Below are 26,192 nucleotides of genomic sequence, written 5' to 3'. Positions count from 1 at the left end.
TGAGAAAACTATAATTCCAAAAAATCACATAACGTAATGTTCATTGCAGCACTATTTACCATTTTCAGGACATGCAAGCAACCTAAGTGTCCATTGACAGATGAATGGATTAATGAGATGTGGCACATATATTCAATGGAATATTGCCCAGTCATAAAAAGAAACAAAACTGGTGGTTGGACTAGAGTCTGTCAGAGAGAGTGAAGTAAGTCAGAAAGAGAAAAACAAATACCGTATGCTAACACATATATATGGAGTCTAAAAAAAGTGGTTCTGATGAACCTAGGGGCAGGACAGTAATAAAGATGCAGACGTAGAGAATGGACTTGAGGACACAGGGAGGGGGAAATATAAGCTGGGACGAATTGAGAGAGTAGCATTAACATATATACACTACTAAATGTAAAATAGATAGCTAGTGGGAAGCAGGTGCATTGCACAGGGAGATCAGCTTGGTGCTTTGTGACCACCTAGAGGGGTGGGATAGGGAGTGTGGGAGGGAGACACAAGAGGGAGGGCATATATGTTTACATATAGCTGATTCACTTTGTTACAGCAGAAACTGACACAACATTGTAAAGCAGTTATAATCCAATAAAGTTGTTTAAAAAAACTGTTTAGGGCTTCCCTGGTGGCGCAGTGGTTGAGAGTCCGCCTGCTGATGCAGGGGACACGGGTTCGTGCCCCGGTCTGGGAAGATCCCACATGCCGCGGAGCGGCTGGGCCCGTGAGCCATGGCCGCTGAGCCTGCGCGTCCGGAGCCTGTCCTCCGCAACGGGAGAGGCCACAACAGTGAGAGGCCCGCGTAACGCATAAAAAAAAAAAAAAAAAAAAAAAAAAAAAAAAAAAAAAAAAACTGTTTACTCACTGTAAATTTTTTGAATATTAATTATATCAACAGTATATTCTGTAGGCTGTTCCTATTGAGACTGTAAGACTCTGAATTCATAATTTAGAAAACATGCCTTGTGTCAGACAGTGGGCTGGCTAGGCAGTAGGCATAAATAGTGAATCAGACAGACTTGGTTCTACTCACCGTTGAAGTTAGAGTCAGGTGTGATGCCCAATATACCATCAATTCAAATAGAGTGTGATAAAAAATATGCTATGAAGGATGGCAGAATGATAACTGTATATTTAGTTGAGTTACATGTGCTCATGATATCATTCTCTCTATATTGATATATTTGGAGCAGATTAAGCTCAATTTTTTAAGGTAATGTCCTTCTTGTGGAGAAAGTGACTTATCAGCTTAGATGGAGCTTGGTAGATTCAGCCAAGAGAAGACACCTGTGAAGAAATGATTGTGGTGGGATACAGTAAACGGCCTCCTCAAACACTGCAAGTACTTGAGTATTTTCCCAACAATAACAGAATGTAGTTCAAGACAAAGTCATGAGACATGAGCCTGAAGAGGAAAGCAAAACCCAAATCACCAAGGCTTTTCAAAGTAAGTTTCTATTTTATTCTGAAAATACCTTGTCTAAGGCCAAAGTTTGTAAAGAACTCTGTTATAAGTAGTAATGTATTTTAGTAATAACATTTACATTTTCAAGGAGTTGAATCAATGCTTTGGGGACAATGTTTTATTTTTTTGTATGTGAATAAATAATTAGAGACTTTGAAAACATGATACATGAATATAAGAAGTTGAAGACACTTTATAAGAAGTCTGGACAGAGTTTCAACTGATTTTTCTAAATAGACATTTATACAATATTGTAGCCCTTAGTTTAGTAGAAAGAGTCATTGTACACTATAAAGTCATATCTCAGAGAAGTTTATGGAACTGTGGAGGTGGCATGAATGCTGACTGGGATAGTCAGTTTGTTGATAATTGAAAAGCCATATAAATGGTGTGAAAGTGCCTGTTCTGGAACAGTCTTCTATAGAGACAACTATAGCCTGACACATAGCCAACTGTTCAATAGGTCTTATTTGCTTGAATTTATACTAGACATAAATTAATACAGTCATGAAAGAACCAGATAAAAGGAATAAGCTATTAAGCTGACCAATACTTAGTTTGAGGAGTCCTTCAAGATTTTAGAATTTTATTTGTTGTTTATATCAGTCATTCCTACATTTTATTGATTCTTACATTTCCTTTGATTTATATTAACATTCTACAATCCTAAATCTCCTAAAACAGTTCATCTAAACAATGGTAATGAAAATCTAATGACATTAGTTAAAGGCATTAACTTTACAATTGTTACTTTACAGCCTCATTCCCAAAAGTTATGAAAAATACCTAGACATTTGGAGAAGTAAATTTGTATGCAACTCTTTTTTTTTTTTCCTAAGATCATTACTATCTGTAAGCACAGAACACTTCAGAAAATAACTGTAACAACTTGTAGAAGGTAATGATATACCGGGGAAACTATTGATTTTTAAAATTTATTTAGAAAGTAAGAGAAAAAAAATCTACTGTCTGGATTAAGTCAAAGACTCAGCATGAAAAGTTGGTAATCAGTCCTGATTTTCATGTCTTTTTCAATAAGAAAATAACATCCTATGTGTAATGGGACAGACACAAACACAGACATTTAGGTTCATAAATACCAGATGACTGCAGAAATGTGACTCTGAATGGATCACCTGGATTTACTTTTTCTTCTGAAAAGTAATGCTCTTTATTTATATTAATTGGATATCTCCTTCATTTGAAAGTATAAATTACCCATCAGATGTCAAGGACAATATGTCACTACTGTAGTATGGTGGGTGATTTTAAATAATTTGTTAGAGAACTTTTATCTTTTTACTTCTCTTGGAAGAAGTAGCATATAGTTTAATAATAATAGTTTGGAAATTATTCTTGTCTTTAGTTTTGAATGTAATGTGTTATTTTACCTAATTTTTAAAAGCTCATTGAAGTGTTAAATATTAGTATATTTAAAACACTATAACATACCATTTGAATAAAAGACAATATGCTCTAAGACACTGTGAAAGAAGATAAGTTATACTATCTTTGAGAAATAATATAGAAAAAGAAGATCTGAAGCAAAACTAGCGACTACTGTCTATAAAGGGAAGAACTTTTAACTCCTTCATTAATTAGCATCCTATTTTTGTGAGGTAATTTGTGGGCTTGTGATTGGCAATTTATGAGTGGAATTTGGGATCCAACTACAAAATATAAGATGCACAAAATTTAAATACAGTTTTGTTATATAGAAACTATGATAAATACAATAATTTATTCTAAGATACATGAAGAGAATATATTTGACCACAATAAAGGAAAAAAAAGAGATGAATAGAGTTTGCAATACAAACAGAATTCTAGTTAAATGTATTATTTTTCCCCTACTCAAAACACCAGCCCCTTTTGATTTTTACCAATAGTACATAATGTCTAGATTAAGTGAAAGACTTAACATGAAACCTAGATAATTATTCCTGGCTTTCATATCTTTGTCAATAAAAAAAGAGTGTCCTATATGGCAATGGGACATACACAAGTACAGATATTTAAGTTACAAATGTCTAATGGATGAAGACATTTGACTCTAAAGGATTGTATTGATTCTAAATATATGTTGATTTTTATTATGGAATGAAAGAAGAATTTATGGAAATGCAGAATTGACTTTTGGCTTTTCTAGAGAAAATATTATACACAGTAAAGTAATAGTGAATAACATTTCATAGATTTAAGAAAGGAAAAAATGTGTGTGTTAGTGGAATATATTACTCAGAATTATGATTTTAAATTTCATGGATAGTGATTTTCTTGGGAATTATTTTTTGATGTGTTTCATGGAAAGCAATTGTATTTAAACTTAGCTGCAAGAGGTCTGAATAACTTGAAATATTAGCACTGTTTCTAATTGATTTATTAAGAATTTTATGTTTTTAATAAGAAGCTTACTAAGAAATGTTAGTTGCTTGCTGCACTTCTAATACTTTTCTTTTTCAAGCCATATTTAAAGTTATATTGTATACAATCATGACATTCTACCTACAGATTTTTCTTTGCATATAGGTTCCAATGAAATTAAATATCCACATAAAATATTTATTCAATATGTACTTATTATATACTTACTACAAATGAGTTTCTGTGCTAGGTACTAGGATACAAGAATAAAGGTTTATAACTGATAAAGATTTTTTTATAACACATGTGACAATTCCCAAATAAAAAGGTATTTATTTAACTTTTTATTCACTTTTACAATTTTTTAATATGGCAAAAGTATATACAGCACTTAGAAATGAAAATCAGAAGATTCACTTATGATTTAATCCTATCTTTGAAATTCACCAGTGAAGGACACTAAATTAAAAAGTTAAGTGGAAGTTAAAAGAAGCTGTAATATTTTATGATGGCTAGGTATTAACTGAACAAACTTAATTCTGCAAACTATAACAGTGACATAAGGGTTACCAAAAGTAATCCCACAAAGATTAAATTTGCAGTGTTATGGAAAAGATCTTTCTCTTTTCCCACCAAACTGAAGATAATCTAAATGCACTTTGATTATTTTGCAAAGTATTCTAAAAATCTTTCTCTGACACTTGGAGATAAATATTGCCAGTATAGATGCCAAATGGCCAATTGTTTATTGTAATTAAAAAATTATAAGTGATAAAATCTTTTAAATTATGACCATTATATATAACTTTTTTTGAATTATGATACCTATATGTGATATTTATTATACATATACAAAAAGAATAAAAAGGTAACTCACAATTTAACAAAATGTGTATTTATTTTATTCTATATGCATTTATTATATAGTTAAAATATATAAATCAAACTATCTAGTGATAATATGTATTTATGCAAAGTATATATTTATTTGTATCATAAATAAATAACATGTATAGTATGAAATAACAGGAATGTGTATGTGTATGTTATGAAAGCAGCAATATACTTTTCAGAAATATAACAAATGATTTCATGAATTGCTTTGCACTGGTGTGTATGCTACATAACTAATTTACACTAATAATCCAGAACAATAAATGTGTTTAATATGATTCTTCAAATTTTATTTAATAAACTTAGATATAAAATTTGTTCTATATAGATACCAATGCATTAAATTTTAATATTTTTTAGCTACATGGAACATAATGTCTTCTACCATAATTATCTATGTATGTTTCACTTTTTTTTTTTGCATTTTTACTTTCAATTTTTTTTTAACATATTTATTGGAATATAATTCCTTTACAATGTTGTGTTAGTTTCTGTGTATAACAAAGTGAATCAGCTATACGTATACATATATCCCCATATACCCTCCCTCTTGCGTATCCCTCCCACCCTCCCTATCCTACCCTTCTAAGTAGTCACAAAGCACCAAACTGATCTCCCTGTGCTATGTAGCTGCTTCCCACTATCTATTTTACATTTGATATTGTATATATGTCCATCACACTCACTCACTTAGTCCCAGCTTACCATTCCCACCCACCTATGTCCTCAAGTCCATTCTCTATGTCTGCATCTTTATTCCTGTCCTGCCCCTAGGTTCATTAGAACAATTTATTTTTTTTAGATTCCATATATATGTGTTAGCATACAGTATTTGTTTTTCTCTTTCTGACTTATTTCACTCTGTATGAAAGACTCTAGGTCCATTCTCCTGAATACAAATGACTCATTTTCGTTTATTTTTATGGCTGAGTAATATTCTATTGTATATATGTGCCACCTCTTTATCTATTTATCTGTCAATGGACACTTAGGTTGCTTCCATATTCTGGCTATTGTAAATGGTGCTGCAATGAACACTGTGGTATGTAACTTTGAAATATGGTTTTCTCAGGATATATGCCCAGTTGTGGGATTGCTGGGTCATATGGTAGTTCTACTTTTAGTTGTTTAAGGACCCTCCATACTGTTCTCCACAGTGGCTGTATCAATTTACATTCCCACCAACAGTGCAAGAGGGTTCCCTTTTCTCCACACCATCTCCAGCATTTATTGTTTGTAGATATTTTGATGATGGCCACTCTGACTGGTGTGAGGTGATACCTCATTGTAGTTTCGATTTGCATTTCTCTAATGATTAGTGATGTTCAGCACACTTTCATGTGTTTGTTGGCAATCTGTATATCTTCTTTGGAGAAATGTCTTTTTCGGTCTTCTGCCAATTTTTGGATTGGGTTCTTTGGATTTTTGATATTGAGTTGCATGAGCCGCTTGTATAGTTTGGAGATTATCCTTTGTCAGTTGCTTCATTTGCAAATATTTTCTCTCATTCTGAGGGTTGTCTTTTTATTTTATTTATCGTTTCCTTTGCTGTGCAAAAGTTTTTAAGTTTCATTAGGTCCCATTTGTCTATTTTTGTTTTTACTTCCATTTCTCTAAGAGGTGGGTCAAAAATGATCTTGCTGTGATTTATGTCATACGGTTTTCTGCCTACATTTTCCTCTAAGAGTTTTATAGTGTCTGGCCTTACATTTAGGTCTTTCATCCATCTTGAGTTTATTTCTGTGTATGGTGTTAGGGAGTGTTTTAATTTCATTCTTTTCCATGTAGCTTCCCAGTTTTCCCAGCACCACTTATTGAAGAGGCTGTCTTTTCTCCATTGTATATTCTTGCCTCTGTTGTCAAAGATAAGGTGACCATATGTTTGTGGGTTTATCTCTGGGCTTTCTATCCTGTTCCATTGATCTATATTTCTGTTTTTGTACCAGTACCATACTGTCTTGATTACTGTACCTTTGTAGTATAGTCTGAAGTCAGGGAGTCTGATTCCTCCAGCTCCCTTTTTCTTTCTCAAGATTGCTTTGGCTATTTAGGGTCTTTTGTGTTTCCATACATATTGGATAATTTTTTTGTCCTAGTTCTGTGAAAAATGCCAGTGGTAGTTTCATGGGGATTGCATTGAATCTGTAAATTGCTTTGGGTAATATAGTCATTTTCACAATGTTGATTCTTCCAATCCAAGAACATGGTATATCTCTCCATCTGTTTGTATCATCTTTAATTTCTTTCATCAGTGTCTTATAGTTTTCTGCATACAGGCCTTTTGTCTCCTTAGGTAGGTTTATTCCTAGGTATTTTATTCTTTTTGTGGCAATGGTAAATGGGAGTGTTTCCTTAATTTGTCTTTCATATTTTTTGTTGCTAGTGTATAGGAATGCCAGAGATTTCTGTACATTAATTTTGTATCCTGCTAATTTATCAAATTCATTAATTAGCTCTAGTAGTTTTCTGGTAGCATCTTTAGGATTCTCTATGTATAGTATCATGTCATCTGCAGACAGTGACAGTTCTACTTCTTCCTTTCCAATTTAGATTCCTTTTATTTCTTCTTCTTCTCTGATTGCTGTGGCTAAAACTTCCAAAACTATGTTGAATAATAGTGGTGAGAGTGGACATCCTTGTCTCGTTCCTGATCTTAATGGAAATGGTTTCAATTTTTCTCCACTGAGAATGATGTTGGCTGTGGGTTTGTCATATATGACCTTTATTATGTTGAGGTAAGTTCCCTCTATGCCTACTTTCTGAGTTTTTTAATCACAAATGGTGTTGAATTTTGTTGAAAGTGTTTTCTGCATCTATTGAGAAGATCATATGGTTTTTACCCTTCAATTTGCGAATATGATGTATCACATTGATTGATTTAAATATATTAAAGAATCCTTGCATTCCTGGGATAAACCCCACTTGACCGTGGTGTATGATCCTTTTAATGTGCTGTTGGATTCCGTTTGCTAGTATTCTGTTGAAGATTTTTACATCTATATTCATCTTAGCCTATAGTTTTCTTTTTTTGTGACATCTTTCTCTGGTGTTGGTATCAGGGTGATGGTGGCCTCGTAGAATGAGTTTGGGAGTGTTCCTCCCTCTGTTATATATGTAAGAGTTTGAGAAGGATAGGTGTTGGTTCTTCTCTAAATGTTTGACAGAATTTGCCTGTGAAGGAACCTGGTCCTGGGCTTTTGTTTGTTGGAAGGGTTTTAATCACAGTTTCAATTTCATAGCTTGTGATTGGTCTGTTTATATTTTCTATTTCTTCCTGATTCAGATTCGGAAGGTTGTGCTTCTCTGAGAATTTGTCCATTTCTTCCAGATTGTGCACTTATTGGCATGTAGTTGCTTGTAGTAATCCCTCTATATTCTTTTCATTTCTGCAGTGTCCAGTTACTTTTCCTCTTTCATTTCTAATTCTGTTGATTTGAGTGTTCTCCCTTTTTTTCTTGATGAGTCTGGTTAATGGTTTATCAATTTTGTTTATCTTCTCAAGAAGCAGCTTTTAGTTTTATTGATCTTTGCTATTGTTTCCTTCATTTCTTTTTCATTTATTTCTGAGCTGATCATTATGATTTCTTTCCTTCTGCTAATTTTGGGGTGTTTTTGTTCTTCTTTCTCTAATTACTTTTGGTGTAAGGTTAAGTGGTTTGAAATTTCCTTGTTTCTTGAGGTAAGATTGTACTCCTATAAACTTCCCTCTTAGAACTGCTTTTGTTGCATCCTGTAGGTTTTTGGCTGTTGTGTTTTCATTGTCATCTGTTTCTAGATCTTTTTGATTTCCTCTTTGATTTCTTCAGTGATTTTTGGTTATTTAGTAGCGTATTGTTTAGCTACCATATGTTTGTTTCTTTTTTTTTTTTGGTATGCGGGCTTCTCACTGTTGTGGCCTTTCCCGTTGCGGAGCACAGGCTCTGGATGCGCAGGCTCAGCAGCCATGGCTCACGGGCCCAGCCACTCCGTGGCATGTGGGATCTTCCCAGACCGGGGCATGAACCCGTGTCCCCTGCATCAGCAGGCGGACTCTCAACCACTGCACCACCAGGGAAGCCCCCGTTTGTATTTTTTACACAGCGTTGTGGTCAGAAATGATACTTGGTACGATTTCAATTTTCTTAAATTTACCAAGGCTTGATTTGTGACCCAGGATATGATCTATCTTGGAGAATGTTCCATGAGTACTTGAGAAGAAATTATATTCTGTTGTTTTTGGATGAAATGTCTATAAATATCAATTAAGTCCATCTTGTTTAATGTGTCACTTAAAGCTTGTTTTTCCTTATTTATTTTCATTTTGCGTGATCTGTCCATTGGTAAAAGTGAGGAGTTAAAGTCCCCTAATATTATTGTGTTGCTGTGATTTCCCATTTTATGGCTGTTAGCATTTGCCTTATGTACTGAGGTGCTCCTATGTTGGGTGCATAAATATTTACAATTTTTATATCTTCTTCTTGGATTGATCCCTTGATCATTATGTAGTGTCCTTTTTGTCTCTTGTAATAGTCTTTATTTTAAAGTCTATTTTGTCTGATACGAGAATTGCTACTCCAGCTTTCTTTTGATTTTCATTTGCATGGAATATCTTTTTCCAACCCCTCACTTTCAGTCTGTATGTGTCCCTAGGTCTGAAGTGGGTCTCTTGTAGACAGCATATATACGGGTCTTGTTTTAGTATCCATTCAGCCAGTCTATGTCTTTTGGTTGGAGCATTTAATCTATTTACATTTAAGATAATTATTGATATGTATGTTCCTATTGCCATTTTTTTAATTGTTTTGTGTTTGTAGGTCTTTTCCTTCTCTTGTGTTTTCTGCCTAAAGTAGTTCCTTTTGCATTTGTTGTAAAGCTGGATTGATTGTGCTGGATTCTCTTAGCTTTTGCTTGTCTGTAGAGGTTTTTATTTCTCTGTCAAATCTGAATGAGCTCCTTGCTGGGTAGAGTAATTTTGTTGTAGCTTTTTCTCTTTCATCGCTTTAAATATGTCCTACCTTCCCTTCTGACTTTCAGAGTTTCTGCTGAAAGGTCAGCTGGTAACCTTATGGGGATTTCCTTGTATGTTTCTTGTTGCTTTTCCATTGCTGCTTTCAATATTTTTTCTTTGTATTTAAATTTTGATTGTTTCATTAATATGTGTCTTGGCATGTTTCTCCTTGGATTTATCCTGTATGGGCCTCTCTGTGCTTCTGGGACTTCATTGATTATATCCTTTCCCTTATTAGGGAATTTTTCAACTACAATATCTTCAAATATTTTCTCAGTCCCTTTCTTTTTCTTTCTTTCTTTCTTTTTTTTTTGGTGTTTTAAAACGTTTCAGTTTGTATTCCTAAGTATATTTTGTTGTCAATGGTCACATATATCAATGTGTCCATTTGGGTAATTTAACAATAAACCTGCAGATCACAATAACAACAGAAATATAGCTAACAAACATTTTTTAAAAAGCATTTTCGGGCTTCCCTGGTGGTGCAGTGGTTGAGAGTCCGCCTGCCGATGCAGGGGACACGGGTTCGTGTCCTGGTCCGGGAAGATCCCACATACCGTGGAGCGACTGGACCTGTGAGACATGGCCACTGAGCCTGCTAGTCCGGAGCCTGTGCTCTGCAACGGGGGTGGCCACAACAGTGAGAGGCCCGTGTACCGCAGAAAAAAAAAAAAAAAAAAAAAAAAGCATTTTCAAAGATATAATTTACATACCATAATATACCCCCATTTAAAATGCAAAATTCAGTGGATTTTGTACATTCACAAAGTTGTGCAACCATTGCCACTACCTAATTCTAGAACATTCCATCCCCCAAAAGGAAACCCTGTACTCAATGGCTACCCATCTCTCTCTGGCCTAGATAATGACTAACCTACTTTCAGTCTCTATGGATCTGCCCACTCTGGACAATTCCTGTAAGTGGAACTGTACAATATGGGGCCTTTCGTGACTGGCTTCTTTTACTTGGCAGTGTCCTCAAGGTTCAACCGCGTTGTAGTATCAGGATGGACCACATTTTGTTTATCCGTTCATGAGCTGATGGACACTGGGGTTGTTTCCACATAGTCACGTAGCTGTTGTGTCTATGCTGCTAGTATGAGTCTTTGCGTGGCTTACGCCTTCGTTTCTCTTGGATAGACACCCAAGAGGGGAGTGGCCAGCTCAGAGAGCAGCTCCGTCCATCACACTGAGCAGGCTGTGCCCAGGGCAGCCACACCGGTTCACGTTCCCACCAGCTGGATATGAGGTTCCATTTCCCCACATCCTCCCCAAACACGAAAAACTTCATTTTATTTTTAAAGTGACCCTCTTGCTACTGGAGAAAACTGAAATGCATTCATCTCAATTCAACACCAATCTTACAAACTGCAGGTAAGCAAAAACATTTACATCCAAAACCTTTCTCATAACTAAGAAAAAGCAGGATATGTTCCAGAACACCCATTTCCTTCTGTACTCTATCTCATTATTCTGTAGAATAAACAAACAGTATGGGGGAAAGGTGACTAAATATTTAAAAAATACATTCCTGAAACAAGTTATGGATCAGGCCCAATTAAACTGCAAAAAAGACCACTTCCCACTAGCTTCAGAGTTTTCCACTGCGAAATGCCTGACCCACTGGTCTCACTCCCCAAAACCCCAACTGGGCGCTCAGTGTGACCTGGAGGCACCTCCCCTCCTACTGTGACGTGACCCCCAGACGTCCCTGGAGAGGGCACACTGTCCTCGTCTGTCCAGGCACCTCCCGATGATGCTGACCTGCAGTACCACCACCAACTTTACTTCATGGTGTGTGTGCTTCTGGGGCTAAATTCTGGGAAGTACTTCAGCAGTGGGACCCCAAGCACCTGGACCCGAGCCTCTGTGGCCTCAACAGTGGATGCTGCTGCCTCCTGCCCTTGCTGCCATGGGGGCCTCTGGCTGGTCTTGACCGATGGCCAGGTTTCTGAACCACACGGTTTGTGGACAGTGCTAACTGGAAATGACTGCAGTACATATATGTGTATGCATGCGTGTTTGTCTCCATCATTTTACTCCAGAAATTCCAGAGATGGGCTGACGTCATTATGAAAAAGAAGTCTGCGGCTTAAGTTTAAATTTTCTGAAATAATGACACTTAAAATACCAAAGCCTTGGAAGACCTGTAACAATTTACTTTCTACAAGGTACTACACACGTATCTGCAACCCGAGGGCGGCTACGCTCCCGTTCCACTGGCACAGCACACACGGAGCCATTGCATGGCTGTCTAATTCAGACGAGCCGGACTCCCCCACTCGGCAGAAACCAGCAGCACAGAATTAGCACGGCCCAGAGGACACGCCCCCAGCACTCGCTGACCAGGGCCCCGAGTGTTCCTGTGCACCCTCTACCTTGGGTCACCTCAGGACAAGGGACAGGCTTGTTTGAGGCCACTTGTAGGATGGGGCTCCACCGCCCCCATGCCCCCACCCCCCGTGCAGGCAGCACGCAGCTCCTGTGAGCCTTGTCATGGCCGCTCTCTGCCCTCAGAGTCTCCCCCTTCCCCTGGCTTCACAGCAGTATTCTGGATCCAGGAGAAAGGAGTCTGGCCTCTGGAGCAGGGGGACTGTGAGTTACTAAAGAGATGAATATCGTATATTTTGTACCTTTAACCTGGACTCTGAATGGTATGGAATTTGATATTGGTGAAGGAGGAGTGGACAATGGTGTCACAACATCTTTCATGAAGAATCGGCAGGTGGGATGAGCCCTCACCTTCCTGTCACTGGGGTCCTTCACTTCACCCTCCTCCAGGTCATCATCATCGATCTCTCCATCGTCGATCTCTCCGTCGTTGTCCTCTTTTCTCGTTGGCGGCCTCCACGGGCTCCCTGTCCTCCATGCCGCAGACGCCCGCCTTCCCGTCCTTCCCCGGAGCCCCTTCTCTCCTCTCCTCATCATCCTCAGGCCCGGCCTTCTAGGTGTCGTCCTCCTGCATGGCGGGGGCGGGCTCCTTGGGGACCTCCTCATCGTAGTCTAACTCATGCTTGTCCAGGTCCCTGGTGACCGACGAGGCCTCGTCCCTCAGGTCGCTGGTGCAGTCTTCCTTCCCCAGGTACCCCTCAGCCTGCGGGGGCCTGGCCGGGCCTCCGCTTGGCTCCTGAGCCTCAGAGTCCCGGTCCTCCTCATCGGAGCGACTCTCCTCTTCCTCCTGGCTCAGTCCCGGGGCGACGTTCTCCTTGTCCTCCACATCAGAAGCCCTCCCCCCGCCCCATCCAGATCCTGCTCAGACCCACTTTCCCTCAGGATGTCATTGTCGGAGAGCCCCTGCTGCTCCCCTTCTTCATTCTCTGGAGAGCAAGGGTTCCAGTCAGGGCTCTCGGCCACATCCATCAGTATCCACGGTTCTCAGCACAAGGGCAGAGAAGGGGCCACGGCTTCGCAGGTGTCAGGGCAGAACAGAAAAGACATCCCTCAGCCCTTCCACTCCTCACAGGCTCCAGCCTGAGGCGCGATGCAGGCAGAACAAACGGGCTCCACTTCCCGAGGGGGCCGGCCATTGTGCGACGTCATCAGGCCGCAACGGTTGTCTGCGGGCCGGCGGGCTTCCCTCGCTTGCCACACCCTCTGTCCGCTTCCTTTGAGCCTCCGCGCAGCCGCCTCTGTGTGGCGGCGCCCCCACGGCGCACCTCTTTTTCTCTTCTTCTTCTGGGACTCTTATAATTCGAATGTTGGTGTGTTTAATGTTGTCTCAGAGGTCTCTGAGACTGTCCTCAATTCTTTACATTCTTTTTCCTTTATTCTGCTCTGAGTAGTTATTTCCACTATTTTATCTTCCAGGCCACTTATCCATTTTCCTGCCTCAGTTATTCTGCTAATGATTTCTTCTAGAGAATTTTTAATTTCATTTATTATATTGTTCATCATTGTTTGTTTGCTCTTTAGTTCTTCTAGGTCCTTGTTAAACGTTTCTTGTATCTTCTCCATTCTATTTCCAAGATTTTGTATCATCTTTACTATCATTACTCTGAATTCTTTTTCAGGAGACTGTCTATTTCCTCTTCATTTGTTTGGTCTGGTGTGTTTTTACTTTGCTCCTTCATCTGCTGGATATTTCTCTGTCTTCTCATTTTCCTTAACTTACTGTGTTTGCGGTCTCTGTTTTGCAGGCTGCATGTTTGTAGTTCCCGTTGTTTTTGGTGTCTGCTCCCAGTAGGTAAGGTTGGTTCAGTGGGTTGTGTAGGCTTCCTGGTGGAGGGGACTGTTGCCTGTGTTCTGGTGGATGAGGCTGGATTTTGTCTTTCTGGGTGGCAGGACCGCATCCGATGATGTGCTTTGGGATGTCTGTGAACTTATTAGGATTTTAGGCAGCCTCTCTGCTATTGGGTGGGTTGTGTTCCTGTCTTGCTAGTTGTGTGGCATGGGGTGTCCAGCACTAGAGCTTGCTGGTCTTTGAGTGGAGCTGGGTCTTAGCATTGAGATGGAAATCTCTGGGAGAGCCTTCACTGATTTATAGTACTTGGGACCGGGAGGTCTTTGGTGGTCCAATGTCCTGAACTCAGAGACTCAGGCCTGACTCCAGGCCGGAGCACCAAGACACTGTCAGCCACGTTGCATTAGTTGTGCCACCTGCATCTTCTCACTGAGCTTTAGCCGAGTCTGCAGGAAAAGCTTTGATAATTTTCTGGACCTGCCAGCCTTTCGTCCTGGAGTATTCAAGGTTCTCTCAGCCCATGGGTGCACTGCTGGGGAAGAGGGAGGCAGCCACTGACCGGATGCGGCATGGAGCCTGGAGCCAGGCAGGGAACGCACTCAAGCCCTGAACCCCTGGCTGTTTCACCTTTAGTAACAGTTTTCAACTTTGTAATATGTATTGTGCTTTCAGTTAAATTTTATAAAATATATTCATCTGACATTTGGGCCAGATTGTGTGACAAAAAGCAAATGCCATGCATTATAGAGAACACCTTCAATTTACTTTATAATAGTCTAATAGTTCGTTTACTATTATTTTTGATGTTCAAATAACTGTAGCAGAAAACCAGAAACATTGAAAAAGAAGTCTAATTTTTATTTGTTTAAATCTCAAAGGATCACATTTCACAAAAGAAAGTAAAGTCAAGTCCAGGGGCCTGGTATAAGGCTCTTAGCTCTAGCAATTACTTGTGTCCTCTTGGAAAAATGACTTCTTGCTGCCTCTTTTTTTCTCATTTGTAAAGTGGGAAGATTGTAATAGAACCCACTCAAAAGAATACAAAGAGGAGAAATTAAGTAATCCACAGCAAATGCTGGTAATTAGGAAACAATTGGTAAACATCAGCATTATTATCTGATGTTACGATTTTGAGTACACATACATGCTTTTCATTGTCATAGTTTCCTGTATGTGATTTTTTCCCTTCACCATGGTAATATTTTGTTCAAAGGCAAGAGGATGAACAATAGATATTCATTAGCCCACAGTTTGTCTGAAAATGATCATCTTGCATTTTTGGTACGAGTTGCTGAACTTGAATAGTACTAAAGATTAAAAAAATGATAAAATTGAGCATCCCTGGTGGCGCAGTGGTTGAGAGTCCGCCTGCCGATGCAGGGGACATGGGTTCGTGCCCCGGTCTGGGAAGATCCCACTTGCCGCGGAGCGGCTGGGCCGTGAGCCATGGCCACTGAGCTTGCACGTCTGGAGCCTGTGCTCCGCAACGGGAGAGGCCACAACTGTGAGAGGCCCGCGTACAGAAAAAAAAAAAAAAAAGATAAAATCCAATGAATATGCAGATTATACTAGATACTAGATGGACCAAAACATATTAGAAGGACAGAGCAACAAATTTGTTTTTCTCTTCTTTTAATTGTGCCCTATGAAGTTAAAATGTGTAACAAAGTAATTTTTTAATCTCTGAAAAGAATTATTTTATTCGCTGTTTATGACATACCAAAATTATTTAATTAACATGGAATTAGATAATTAAACATTTAATCTACATTTGGGAAATATAAGCAGAAAATGCCACTATAATTAAAAAACGTATTATGCATTTATATAAAATATTCTATATTCTTGATATATTACTAGGTAATTTTTGTTGTAAAATTAAACTATTGGTCCTTATCTTTAAAAGCATAGAAGCTCAGAGTGATACTGATGATACAAATATGTATGAACTTAGAAACAACTGAAAAAATAAGGCACTAATACCAGTGAAACAAAGTTCTTATTTGAAGTACACTCTGGTGGGATTAGACTTTATTTACTCTGAGAACTGTGATTGTATTACCTGCAGAACTGGGTGGGTGGGTATTATTGTACGCTTTGTATACTGGCAGGGTTCAAAAGTTCACAACTCTCTTTTTGCCAAGGGTTATGTCTGCCTGTTTGGATTTTCCTCTAACCTCCCTCTCCCCTCACCCTGCGCGTGCGTGCACCCACACACATACACATACCCCTCACTTGTAGTTTCTGTATAGCCCATTCTTTACTCATCTTCCCAGATCTGAACTTGGATCTTAACTTCTGGCACATAAATTAGCTGTGAACTCAGTCCAGTTATTGAAGCTCCATGAGCCTCAGTTAACTGGGTTCATTCACTCATTATGATAGTAACCAACTCACACAATTTTTTTGTCAAAGATATGAGTAGGTAAAATATTTAAGCTGATTTTATGAGTTTCACATCCTTGCTTTAAAATACTTCCATTAATCCAATGAACCTGTATATTCCTATAGAAAATGTTCAGGGAAAAAGGATTTCTGTGAAATCCCCCAAATGTGAGACTTTAAAATAATGTGTTTTATAAATGCATGTGTGTTATAAAATGCCTCCACCAGTGAAAAAATATTGCTTTGAAAGAAAACTCTGAAGCCAGTAAAGATTTGATTAGAGGCAACTTCTTTGGGAAACTACCTGGTTTGTAAAGGTGACATTAATTCTCTTCTTACTCTCAGGAATTTGACAATACTTAAATATCTTATTTCCTTTCTATTGCTCAGAACTCTCTTGACTCATCCTCTATATTTTTTCTTTGTCCTGTTATCCCACTAGACAACAAAGCCCCTTGCACCTGAAAATCCTTTCCCTTTGGATCTGCCAAATCAAGGCCTTCTGCAAATTCCCTTTTCATGTTGCTTCTCTGAAGTTTGCAATATGCACTAGACAGAACACTAGTTGAACAACAATAGGCACCCCAGGAATAGACTGATAAATAATAGATGGACAGATAGAGAGATGGTAAAAGCTATTGACTCTTTCCTTCCATAGTTAAAAAAGAGAAAAATGAGCAGGAAAGATGAACAGGGAATTGAATCAAAATTAGCCAAACTTTAAACCATTGAGCCTTTTCTTAAAATTCATTAATGCCCTTATAATAGCCAAGAAATATTTTTTGTTATTTGTAATAAATATATTAAATGAGGCTAACATTATTAAATGGATTAAGTTTCAACTGCTAAGCACAAAGAGCAACTTAATTAGATGTTAGTATTGAGTAGTAACTTAATTAGATGTTAGTATTTATCATATGTAAAGATCAATACCTCCAGATAAAATAGCTAATGTTTATATAGTGTTTACTATGTCCTAGGCAAACTAACAAACTCTACCTAGATTAACTTATTTAATTCCTACAGAAAAAACTATAAGCAATATACTGTTACTGAGGTTAAGGGAGGTTAGAGAGATTTGTAATAGGGTAAAGAACTGTCTGAATTTATTCAGTTTAGAGGTAGAAGGGTCCAGGTATGGTTGCTGATCACTTGATGCTTCCAGAGCCAATGCTCTAAGCCTTTATGCTCAAAGACCTAAACAACAAACAAAGCTGGAATAAACAGCAAAACATACTTTACAAAATAACTTCTGACTTGAGTGGCATTTTTTATGTTAGAACATGATTAGCCAAATATAATATTGTATTAAACTATTCCTGAATCAGATATTTTTTCCATGTCTAGCAAAGGTTTTAATACAAGATATTATCCTACTGGTATGCAGAAAATTTACAAAATCAATATATTTTGTATAGCCTGTTAATAGATATTTCAGCAGAGCATTTTGTCTCATGTATGTCCAGCAAAATTATTATACCTCTGAAAAAGAAGGCAAAGGTTTAAAAACATTTAATTAAGAAATATTGTTTAAAAATTGCCCTTAATTCCATGTATTTTCCTATTCATATGTTCATCTGAAAAATATTTACTTCTAGATTGTCAGTGCAAAAAGAGAAAGTGTTTTTTCACATTCATCTCTATATCTTTCTCCAGTACATTGTATTCTTATATAATTCAGATATGAAATAATTATTTTGTGGTTTCAATGTTTTAAAATATAGACATATCTACATTCATCCATGAAAAGTGACTTGTTTTTCTTTACATGTATGTAATTGGGGTAAAATTAAGTAGTGTTTTTATTTTACCTAAAGAACTTATTCAAGAAGTCATCTTTTGACAGATTATATGCTCATTTATTTATCCTCAAATTTCAGACTGTGTTTTGCAAACTGATTTTTTAAATAACACGTATTATTTTCTTTTCCTATACCACTAGGGAAAGCCATTCTTAACAAATAGAATTAGGATTGGTATTGCACCTACATATATATACACATATTACATTTAAGACTTTAATAATATTATAAGCCTAGGTTAAGACAAATTTCAATAGATGCTAACTATTAAAACTGAACTGCTCTGAGTTCAAATTTTCTATCAGGTGGAAGGAAAGTAAGAAGCTCAAAACAACATGTTCTAAGGAAGAATTTTGGAAATTTATCCTAAGGAAAAATAAATTTTATTTCTGTGACATGTACTCAGAAATTATTAGTACTATTGTGAAGATTTGAAAATAGTTTATCTAAAAGAACCAGAAAAGGAAGAACAAACTAAGCTGAAATTTAGCTGAAGGAAGTAATGAGATCAGACCAGAAACAAATGAGAGACCAAAATGACAACAGAAAAGGTCAATGAAACTGAATTGGTTTTTAGAAAAGAAAAACAAAATTGACAAATCTTTAGCAAAACTAACTCAGAAAAAATGAGTGATGACATAAACTAATAAAATAATTAACAAACAATGAGACATTACAACTGATACCACAGAGATACAGAGAATAATGAAACTACTATGAACAATTATGTGCCAACAAATCAGATAAATTAGGATAAATAGATAAATTTTTAGAAACACACAACTTACTAAGACTGAATCATGAAGTAATGGAAAATCTAAGCAGTCCAATAACAAGCCAGGAGATTGAACTGTAGTCAGAAATTCCCCAACAAATAAAAGCACAGGACCAGATGGCTTCACAGGTAAAATCTACAAAATATTCAAAGAAGAATTAATACCAGTCCTTCTCAAATTCTTCCAAAGAATTGAAGAGGAAGGAACACTTCCAAATTCATTTTACCAGGCCACCATTACCCTGATACAAAACCAGACAAGGACATTACAAGAAAGGAAAATTACAGGCCATGTCCTTGAAGAACATAGATGTAAAAATCCTGAACAAATATTTGCAAACCGAATTCAAGAGCACATTAAAAGAATTATACAACATGATCAAGTAGGATTCATTCCTGGGATGCCAGGATGATTCAACATATGTAAGTCAGTAAATGTAATACACCACATTCACAGAATGAAGAATAAAAATCATAAGATCATTTCAATAGGTGCAGAAAAAGCATTTAACAAAGAGCAACAACTTTTCATAATAAAAATTCTCAAATTATTGCATAACTTTAATATGTTGAGGGAATGTTCCTCAACATATTAAAGACCATATTTGACAAGTCCACAGTTAACATCATACTCTGATAAAAAGTTAAAGACTCCTATAAGAACAGGAACAACACAAGGAAGCCCAGTTCTTCTGTTTCTATAGCACTGTCTTTCCATTAACATAGCACTGAAATTTCTAGCCAGAGCAATTAGGCAAGTAAAAGAAACCAGCCATACAAATCAAAAAGGAAGAAGTACAGTTGTATCTGTTTGCAGATGATGTAATCTTATATTTATAAAGCCCTGAAGACTCCACCAAAAAACTGTTAGAATTAATAAATGAGTTCAGTAAATTTGCAGGATATAAAATCAACTACAGAAATCAGTTGTATTTCTATACACAAATAACAAATTATCTAAAAAAAAAATTAAGAAATTTCATTTACAATAATATCAAAAAACAATAAAATACTTAGGAATAAATTTAGTCAAGGAGGTGAAGACCTGCATACTGCAAACTATAAGGCATTGATGACAGAGATTGAAGAAAACACAAATAAATGGAAAGATATCTCATGTTCTTGGATTGGAAGAATTAATATTGTGAAAATGTTCATATCATCCAAAGCAAACTACAGATTGAACGCAATCCCTGTTAAAATTCCATGGCATTTTTCACAGAAATAGGAACATTATCTTAAAATATGTATGAAACCACAAAAATCCCTGAATAGCCAAAACAATCCTGAGAAAAAACAAAGCTGGAGTCATCAAGCTTCCTTATTACATGCTATATTACAAAGCTTTTATAATCAAAACAGTAGGGCAGCAGTTCCCCAACTTTTCTGACACCAGAGACCGGTTTCGTGGAAGAAAATTTTTCCACGGACTAGGGGAAGGAGATGGTTTCGGTATGATTCAAACACATTACATTTATTGTACACTTTATTTCTATTAATATTACATTGTAATATATAATGAAATAATTATACAGCTCACCATAAAGCAGAATCATTGGGAGGCCTGAGCTTGTTTTTCTGCAACTAAATGGTCCCATCTGGAGGTGGTAGGAGACAGTGACACTGACGTGTGCTGCTTATGTCTAGTCTACTCTGTAATCTCGTTTTGGTTGCTGTCACTGCAGAAAACTCTGCTTCACAAAGATAGGATATTGGAAATGGAAGTAGTCTTTTCATTGCTTTTGTGGCAATCTCAGGATATCCCACCTTGACTTTAATCCAGAACATATGGAGATTTGAAGTTGTCTCAAACATACTTTTTTTCTTTGCAGTATGTGGGCCTCTCACTGTTGTGGCCTCTCCCGTTGTGGAGCACAGGCTCCGGAGGCGCAGGCTCAACGGCCATGGGTGGGATCTTCCCGGACTGGGGCACGAACTCGTGTCTCCTGCATCGGCAGGTGGACTCTCAACCACTGCACCACCAGGGAAGTCCTCAAACACACTTTTAAGGCCACCATCACTTGCAGGCTCAAGCAGTTGATCCTCTTCTAGAATGGACAAAGTCTATTCACCTGGCTTATTCACAAATGGGTCATGGATCCATTCCTTCCCAGTTCGGAGGTCTTTGGTGGTTGGGAAGTAATGCTCAAACTCTTTTGAAAGTTGAGATCAGTGATCGTGCACCAGCTGGGAGAAAGAAGGCCCTGGCTCAGTCTCTTTCAAAATCTCTGCTAATGTTTGAAACATGTCAGAAATCCCAATGTTCACTCGTTGTCCCCATAATTCTAGTTTGGCTTTGATGCAGCCACTTCATATGCCAACTTGAACACAGTTGTTGTTCTCCCCTGATATGACAGATTAAGTTCACTGAGCAGGTTGAATATGTCACAAAAGTAAGCAAGTTTTGCAACCCATTCTGTGTCACTGAAATGTGCTGCCAGTCGTGACTGTTCTTCTAAAAGAAATCTCTGGAGCAGCTCTCATAACTCAGAAACTCTGGCCAGTGATCTACCTTTAGAAAGCCATCTCACTTCTGTGTCTAAGAGAAGACGTGTGTGCTCTGCGTCTGTCTCCTTAGAGAGCTGTGCAAACAGATGCGAGTTAAGGGCATGTACTTTAATGTGGTTGATAATTTTAATCACATCCTGCAAAACGTTGTTAAGTTCAGGTGACATTTCTTGGCTAGCCAGCATTTTCTATGGGTGACACAGCACATAGACTCACATTCAGAAGCAACCTCTTTGACCCCAGTAGTGAAACCAGAAAGCCATCCAGTCATGGCAGCCGTCCCGTCTGTGTGTATACCGACACAAAATGACCAATTCAGTTTTCCTGATATGTAATCATCCAAAGACTTGAATAGTTCTGCAGCTGTGGTGTTGGTTGGCAACAAAAGTGCACATAACATATCCTCACGCGCATCCTCCCGAAAAATATATCATACAAAAGCAAGCATTGTTGCCTTGTTGTCAACATCGGTAGACTTGTCAACCTGGATTGCGTACCATGGTGACTCATTAGTTCTCTCTAACAATTGTGTCTTAATATCCTCTGCTATTTCATCAGTTTGTCTAGTTATGGTGCTAGCCGAAAGAGGAACATGTGCCACCTTTTGAACTGCAGCCTTTCCTAAAAGTTCATGACAGATGTCCTTAGCAGCAGGCAGGATCAAACCTTCACCAATAGTAAAGGGCTTCTTAGCTTTAGCAATGCAGTTAGCTACCAAGAATGATGATCTCAGTGCAGACACATTTGATGAAGTGGTGACCTTCAGTAATTGCTTCTGTTCTTCATGTTCACAATTTTTTCTTTTGAAAAACTCCAAAGGCTTGTTTTGTAATGCAGGATGCTTGGTCTCCATGTGGTGAAGCAGTTTTGAAGATTTCATGGCTTCATTGGATAGCTAGTCATCACATATTATACAAAGAGGGCTTGGAGAATGTGAATCACCTGTTGTAATGAACCTGTAGTTTAAGTAGGACTCCTGGTATTTTCTTTTAAATGCAGCTTTCTTTTTGTTGGCAGTCTTAGAGTCTTCTGCTGTCTCATCATTGGGTCTTTCCCCCTTTTCAAAGAAGCTCTCCAGTGACGTTTGCTTTTTACTCATTTTGGCTAGAGTTAGCTTGTGAGCTTACCAAAACCGTGACTGAGACAAGTACGCAGTGCAGGAAAGAGGCACAGATGGAAGTGGTAAATAAAATAATGGGTGGGCCTCATTTGAACTAAAATAAGTGTCCAATTCTGACTTAAAGCCTGTGACCAGATGCAGCTTAATTGTCACTTGCCACTTGCTGATGGGTTTTGATATGAGTCTGCAAGCAATTGATTTATTATGGTCTTTGTGCAGTCAAACCTCTCTGCTAATGATAATCTGTATTTGCAGCCTCTCCCCAGCGCTAGCATCACCGCCTCCGCTCCACCTCAGATCATCAGGCATTAAGTTCTCATAAGGAGCGTGCAACATAGATCCCTCACATGTGCAGTTCACAGTAGGGTTTGAGCTGTGAGAATCCAATGCCACCGCTGATCTGACAGGAGGCAGAGCTCAGGCGGTAATGCCAGTGATGAGGAGCAGTTGCAAATACAGATGAAACTTCGCTCACTTGCCTGCCGCTCACTTCCTGCTGTGTGGCCTGGTTCTTAACAGATCACAGACCGATACCGGGGGTTGGGGACCCCTGCAGTATGGCACTGACATAAAAACAGGTGCATAGACCAGTGGAACAGAATAGACAGCCCAGACATAAACCCACACATATATGTTTAATTTTTGACAAGGATGTCAAGAATATAGAGTAGGGAAAGGATAGCCTCTTCAATAAATGTGTTCAGATAAATTGGATATCCACAATATCCAGAAGAATGAAAGTAGACCTCTATCTTACACCACTCAGAAAAATTAACTCAAAAAGAACCAAACACTTATATGTATGACCTGAAACTGAAACTCCTCAAAGAAAACACAGAAAAAAAGATCTTTGACCTTCATCTTGGCAATGATTTCTTGGATAAGACACAAAATCTTAGGCAACAAAAGCTAAAATAAACAGGTAGGACCACATCAAACTAAAGAGAAAGGAAGATCAAAGGAAAAAATCAAACTGCACATCAAAGGAAATAATCAGTAAACCGAAAAAGGGGGAAATATTTGCCAATTGATAATATAAAAAGAACTCATAAAATTCAACAGCAATAAAACAAGTAATCCAATTAAAATGCAGACAAAGAACATAAATAGACATTTTTCTAAAGAAGACATACAAATGACCAATAGGTACATGAAAAGGTACTCAACATCACTTATCATCAAGGAAATGCAAATCAAAACCATAATGAGATTTCACCTCACACCTGTTAGAATAGCTATTATAAAAAAGAGAAGAGATAAATGTTGGCATGGATGTGACACTTTATACACTTTGGATGGGAATGCAAACTGATACAGCCACTATGGAAAACAATATAGCAGTTTCTCAAAAAACTAAAAATTGAACTACCATATCATCCAGTATTCCTACTCCTGAGTATATATCCAAAGGAATTGAAATCAGTATTTTGAAGAGATATCCACACATCCATGTTCATTGACTCAGTACTCACAAAGTAAGATATAAAACAACCTAAATGTCCTTCAACCAATGAATGAGTGAATAAAGAATATGTGATATATATGCATATAATGTTATATATATATATATACATATATATATATACACACACACATGATGGAGTATATCTATCATCTCTCTCTATATGTGTGTGTATATATATATATATATATATATATATATATATATATATATATGATGAAATTTTATTCAGCCATAAAAAAGGAACTCCTGCTTTTCTGACATGGAAAGACCTGGATTGTGCTCAGTGAAGTAAGCCAGAGAAAGACAAATATGTATATCACTTACATGTAGAATCAAAGAAGAGAAAAAAGCCAGTTTTAGAGAAACAGAGAGTAAAATGTTGGTTGTCAGACGCTGGGAGGAGGAAGAATGGGGTGATTTAAGTCAATATGTACAGCATGATGACTGTAGTTAATAATATGCTTTTGTATACTTGAAAGTATACGAGTAGTTCCTAGGTATTCTCAACACACACACACACTCACTCACAGACACACACACACAAACACAAAGTTAACTATGTGAGGTGATGGATGTGTTAATTATCTTAGTCTTGGTAATTATTCCACAATGTATATGTACATCAAAACACCACACTGTACATTTCAAATACATACAATTATATTTGTCAATTTTTCTTCAATTAAGTTAAAAGAAATAATTCAATTAACTATTCATATCTGATTTGGGGAAAAAAGAGGAAGGCTTCACTGCTTTCTGTTTTCAAATTTTTCAATTGGTAATACAACTCCCCTACCTGACATACACACACACACATGCATACTTCAAAACATATTCCAAGTTGAAATCTGAAGATAATTGTGTATTGTAAAATAACTTATAATTTAGCAAAAAAACACAAGCAACTAGGATTCTCTCATGAATCTACCTGGCATGGGTGATATGCAAGAAATGTTATGCTTGTCAAATTCCACTGCAAAAGCACGCAGGTTCCCAATCTCTAAAGTCTCTTTTGGAGTCCTTAACCAAAGCTGAATTTCAGATATGAAGAATATTAGTTTCCAAAGGATATGCCCTGCTGATTCTTTCTCTGTTAATAGTATTAAATCATCTTTGAACAGAAACCCTTTAGAGTTTATCATAGGCTGGTAGCCCAAAGATACAGGTGACTTCTATTTGTGGTCATTCAGGTGGGGCACCTGAAGTCATTGATATACATATATTCCTATAATGCAATTTTGAAAGAAACAGTTATCTCTTTCCTTTTTTGTTCTTAATGTAAATATATCCTCTCCTTTTTTTTCTCCCCAGCCACTCTCTCCAATTCGGGGAGAAATCTTACGTACCCTGAAAACCAAAAAAAAAAAAAAAAAAAAAAAAAACCCAATCCCCCAAAACAAAAATAGGAAGCCAAAACCTAACCATTTTAAGGAAAAGAAATGCAAATTGAAGAAGAGCTTCTGAATGCTTTAACTTTCTTCCCGCCTTTCACAACCTCTATCATCAAACTGGATTGTCTGTGATGTAAAGAACTATTCGTGTTAGGCAGGTAGTTAATGTAATATGCTGTGATGGCGATGACTTCTACAGGAGCAGGAAGACACAGTCTAGCACTTCTATTTTGTAGTTAAGCAAGGCAGCCTTTGTATGTTGTTTGTTAAATACCTCCACTGCATACACCATTAGGTCAGTTGTTTACTTCCAAGTTATTTCAAGCTTCAAACCAGACTCAACCAAGAAAATATGTCAATCACTTGTATTTGTTTCCTTGAAAAAGGGAAAGAATCCAGACAAAAATGGCAATTTTACAAATTTGGTGACTAACCAATCATCAGATAGCTACAAAACCATTGGAGAAAATAAAATATAAAATTTGTATTCTTACTGGGAAAATACTTTAGCTTAAAGATAACTAAAATTAAAAGAAAATAATTTTTGAAATGTGGGATAATTAGCCAATGGCATTTTACGTGTGACTTTCTTAAACAGAAAATTTTAATTATTTTTGCTTCAGTCCATCAGGTACAGATAAAATAGGTAGACCAAAAAAAAAAAAAATTATTTTGGGTATCGAAGAGGGGGGTAAAGAAAATAAAAAATAGTTTTTCAACGTAACAAAAAAGGATGCATATGATATAAATTTAATTTAAAAAGTCTAAATTAAAAAATGTAGAATATTTTGCTCATTATTTTTCTAATTTATTTTACATTTCAAAATCAGCAACAATGAAATAATCTAGAATA

At 37.2% G+C, this 26,192-nt stretch overlaps 1 pseudogene; it reads right to left on the bottom strand.

The window, feature by feature from the left end:
• Nucleotides 1–12,657: 12,657 nt before the first annotated feature.
• On the bottom strand, nucleotides 12,658–13,073 carry LOC116758702 (annotated as a pseudogene).
• Nucleotides 13,074–26,192: the final 13,119 nt, after the last annotated feature.

The sequence above is a fragment of the Phocoena sinus genome, chromosome 1 (assembly GCF_008692025.1).
Source record: "Phocoena sinus isolate mPhoSin1 chromosome 1, mPhoSin1.pri, whole genome shotgun sequence".
Taxonomy (NCBI): domain Eukaryota; kingdom Metazoa; phylum Chordata; class Mammalia; order Artiodactyla; family Phocoenidae; genus Phocoena; species Phocoena sinus.
The sequence above is the reverse complement of the archived record's forward strand: the minus strand, read 5'-3'. Positions and strand labels throughout refer to the sequence as shown.